The sequence below is a fragment of the Vulpes vulpes genome, chromosome 1 (assembly GCF_048418805.1).
Source record: "Vulpes vulpes isolate BD-2025 chromosome 1, VulVul3, whole genome shotgun sequence".
Classification (NCBI taxonomy): domain Eukaryota; kingdom Metazoa; phylum Chordata; class Mammalia; order Carnivora; family Canidae; genus Vulpes; species Vulpes vulpes.
Genome location: NC_132780.1, coordinates 145,501,139 through 145,506,159, shown reverse-complemented (window position 1 = coordinate 145,506,159; position 5,021 = coordinate 145,501,139).

Genomic DNA, 5,021 nt, shown 5'->3' with positions numbered 1-5,021 from the left:
TTGGGTTTTATCCTGGCAACATAAAACTGAATGTTGATCTAATGTTTGAACATCAATTTCTGTTATTCAGCTTCTTAATAAAAAGATATGTTTTGTGGTGTGATTTAGCAAAATTCACACCAATTCATATTTAAAAATTATTGCTAAGTCTGTGTTATGGGGAATATTTCTTATTAAGGTAAGTGGTATCTATGAAAAACCTAGAGCTAGTATTTAATGGTGAAAAAATAAAAGTTTCCCCCTGTTTGGAATTATACAGTGATATACATTCCAATTATTTCTATTTAATGTTTTATTGGAGTTCTTAGCCAGTGGATTAAAGCAAGAAAAATAAAAGGCATAAAGTCTGGGAAAGAAGAAATAAAGGAAGAAGTACAAGTTTCAGGTGATATAACTAATCTAGGGCAAATTATCCTCAAAAAATATCTGCTGGAAGTATTATCTGAGTTAGCCAATGAATCTCCAAAAAATATCTGCTGGAAGTATTATCTGAGTTAGCATTTCAGGAAAATCAGGGCAGTTTAGTTTGGTTATGTGACTACATGTATGATTCTGAGTATATTCAAACTGAAGCTTCCATTTTGTTTTCCCTGTAACATCAAAAAAGCCCATTATTGGAGTCATTTCTAGGAAATATGCTTGAACATTACCAAAATTTGTAGAATTCATGAAGTACCATAATCACAGTTTAAAAAGCATTTTATTATAACTGTAACAGTGGAATGTAGTGTAACTCAATCATATGTGTTTTTTTTTCATATTAAAACAAATACAATTTGCTAAGAATTTTTCATTATAAGATCTGTATAGTTTAGATGCATTGACTCTCTGATCCTTACATATCCTTAAAAATAGATAACTATCATTTTCTAAGTAAACAGTACCTTGGAATTAACTTTGTCTTTATTTTTTGGTGAGGCAAGTAAAGCAAAGGGATTTGCATACAGTCATAAATGTCATTTGTGATGACACATAGCAGTCCCATGACTCCACATCCTTATTCATCACTTGAAATGGATGCTTCTTTTATTACACTTGATTCCTAAACTCCATATCTAGCAGCATAATTCCTCTGTCAGGGTGAAGGGGTGGGGGAGGGGAGATTCTTTGCACCAAAGATCTGAGCAAATGGTGGAGAATGGACTAGTTTATTTCTCCACATCTTCAGTCCTATTCTCTTTCTACTCCTCTAGATTGTCTCTCATAAAAAATGACATGTTTCTGTTGTCGTGTAAAAGGTAACAGAAATTTGTGCCCTGCGTCCATGACTTGGAAAGGAAGAAAAATTGGGTGTTTTTCTGTATGTTAGTAAATGAACACCAATAAAAATTAATTAAAAAAAAAAAAAGGAAAGGAAGAAAAAGAGCTAATTTGGGACATCTTTGAGAAAAGCCATGGTGGAGTGGCAAAGTTGGCAGAAATTTTAGTTACTGTGGTAATATATACTCTGCAAAGAATATCTTCATCGAAAAATCCCTGACCAAATGCCCACCAAACTCCCATCTGGGCCTGAAAGCCCTGACCATTTTGGCTGGTCCTGAGTGAACTGGTACTACATTTATGGGAATGTAGGGCTTGCAGAGCCCTCGCAAGTGAGCATTGTGAGTGAGACCTCCATACACCTTAGCTTCACTCACCTTCACTCTTCCTCATCCAGGAAGGGAACATCCTCTCAAGTGAAAGAGAGAGAGTCTTTGTTCCTCAAGTTAATTGAGAACTAAAAATAGCTGAAAATGTTCTTCTTTGGGGGAGGAAAAAATTACATTAAAATGTATTGTTTGTTTGTTGAAAAAAATCTGTATTCACCAACCATAATGGGACTATAAACATATTCTATCATTCCAAGCAACCTCGTGACCCATTTTTGCCAGAGTCCTTAGTTTAACTCCTAATGTTCACACATAGTTTATATTGAAGGCATGTTTTATTTCTACTATTTAAAAACATCTTCCAGGGACACCTGGGTGGCTCAGTGGTTGAGCATCTGTCTTTGGCTCAGGTCACGATCCCGGGGTTCTGGATCCTAGTCCCCCACATCAGGCTCCCCACAGGGAGCTTGCTTCTCCCTCTGCCTATGTCTCTGCCTCTCTCTCTCTGCCTCTCTCTCTGTGTCTCTCATGAACAAATAAATAAAATCTTAAAAATAAATAAAAACCTCTTCTGGCCTCAGAGCTATTCAGGCTCTGAATATTTGGACAGAAGCAAAGTGAGTGAAGAAGAGAGGGACTGGTTTTTGTTAAGACAATTCATTTTTCAGTTAGTATGAGGTAGCAATTTACAGTTCTACAGGCTACTATATTTTGGATAAAGGATGGCAATTTCACAGTTGAAAGATTTCCATTTACTTCCCTCTATCGATTTAGCTTGTTCCCATTTTAGTGCTTTCTTTGATCTAAAACATCACTTATTTTAATTTCTCGGGGTTTTTTTTTTTTTTTTTTGGATTCTCTTTCTGTACTTGCCCATAATTTTGTGAAATACCAACTAGAGAGTAAATTATTCACGGTTAACTTCCCCAAATAGAATTAGGGCATTCCGGTCAGGGATGACCTGTGTATTTGGCCCCTCTCTTCAGATGGATGCTGTTCAGGACCTCAGCTTCCAGTTGGGCACTTAATGTTACATGGTTACTGCTCTTCATTTCTCGGTACTTATAAATGTCCACTAGACACCTTTACCTTCCTGCCTCAGGGTTGATTCAGAATGACTATTCCTGTTTAAAGATTTACAGAAATTTGGGCTGTTAAATTTAAAGTCAACAAAGCTTTAAATCTTAATAATTTTCAACTTTAGCTTATGCCTTCTTTCCTCTGACACTATGCTTTCAATCTCTATTCACTGTTATAATAGTTTCCTGTCATGAATCCATTTTTCTTGCTAGAATGTGAGCACCCAGAGGGTACACACCGAATTGATTACATTTTTTATCTTAAACAGCACCTAGTACGTTGACGGGAGTCAATAAATGCTTGTTAAATTGAATGATTCAAAGATCCACATGCTCTAAAGGCCATCAGATTAATTATACCTTATTAATGGCTTTTTAATTGGTGAATTATTCAGTACAGCAGAAAGAGTGTGAGACTTAGAGTCATAGAGATTGAGTTTAATTCCTAACCTCAAGTATATGCAGATATTATAGCTTGAACTCTGTGAGCTTCATTTTCATTATCTTTTAAATCATAGAGTATCTATCTCATGTTTTGGCAACTTGTCACATATTAATATTCAAGTGTGAGTTCTTCTAACTGATAAAAATAGAAGTGTTTAGTCCTTTTCATATTTCTGTACAAAAAGAGAAAGTTTTCAAATTTTTAGTTTGACTTTATATAAAAATATAAAATTAGTTTTTAATATTATTTGGGGAAAAGTCTCTATGTTTTTTAAAGTTTGAATTTATGATATACGTTGGGAATTTTCTAGACAAATTCTACTAGTTTTTACAAAGGTTGGAAAGATAATAAGTTAGGTGTGGGCATGTTGTTCTTGGAGACTATTGCCTTCCATTTAGAGATATCTATTAGGGTAGCTAGATATGAGAGTTCTATAATACCTTGGGTTTTTTTGTGCAAAAGAAATTTAAGATGGAATATTTTACTTGTGACATTAAGCAGGTCACTCAATCTCTGTGGGGCTGTTTTCTCATCTGTATCTCAAGTGGTTGGATTTGTTACTCTAAAACAATTCTAGCTTTCGCATGACAGGATTTTCAGAAGAAGATATTATGAGGTATTTGGTTCTTCATGTACATAATTTGTCATGTTATTATAACCCTTCATATTCCTACCTTATTAACCACTTTTATTCATGTTTGTGGCTTTTCTCAAGTTAATTAGATCCCTTGGAATAAAGACACACAAAGAGATATAGAAAGAATGAACCAGAATTTAGAAAATATAAATCATTTTATTAATCTCTACAATTTAAATATTTTTGCAGTGAGACATTTAATATTCTATTCAGTCTGGTATTATTTGATTTTAGAGGACTCCATTGTGCCCTTTAGATAAACTCTTGCTTTGATATTGTTCCAAATAAATTCATGCATCAATTTCCCACCACTACCACTATCACCATGATTCTGGCACTCAGTACACTCTGCTTGTTACTAGGATGGTTTTTTCTGGAAGATCATGAGTACCTTGACTATAGTACCCATACATTAATAAATTGAAATAAAAGTACAATAAAGATGATCTTTTCAGAAATATTTATGTTTCTTACTCTCAAGAGATACAAAAGACTCCAGTATGTCCTAACCACTGTCACAACTGTTTGTTGACTATTTTCCCTGTTATTCCACAGTTTTCCTTGATTTCTTCTTTCATATACATTTTAAATGTTGTATGACTTATGTGTGTGGATAAGGGAAGAAAGAAAGAAAAGAGGAGGTTCAGATATCAATTTGAGAATGAGAGGAGAGAGTCAGATTTGATAAAGAGACATGTCTGAATGAATTTTCTATCACCAAGTTTTATAAGGAAGAACATGGACTTAATCATTAATCTCTCCTGATATGTCAACTCTTAGATTTGACCTGCTCTAAAGGATGCCTATCCCAGACCCATCACATCACAAACCAATTTGCCCCTATTCCCAGTCCAATTATTGGGCCCTGCTTCCAAACAAAGTATGTAGACTTACCCTTAAAACTGGAAAGTGGCACATAAAATTAATTTATAGTTAAATCAGAAGTATTTTATATGTATTAGTATTTTTGTTTTATTAGGTTTAAGCCAAGATTGTAAGGGTTGATTTGTGCAGGTTATTTCACCTGACTTGCCCTTAGTTTTGTTATCTTTAAAATCTAGAAATTGGACTAGATACCTACTTAAGTCCCATTTATCTCCAAGACCCTATAAATCTGTGATTCAATAATATGTGTCTTACGTAAGTTTTACTGAAAGAATTAAGGTTTGTAAAATAATTTAAGATTCAAGGATGAAAGGTTTTATACTAGTTTCAGAAACTATTTTTATTTAATGAAGCATATTGTAAAAGTGCTTGGCCTGAGGATAGCC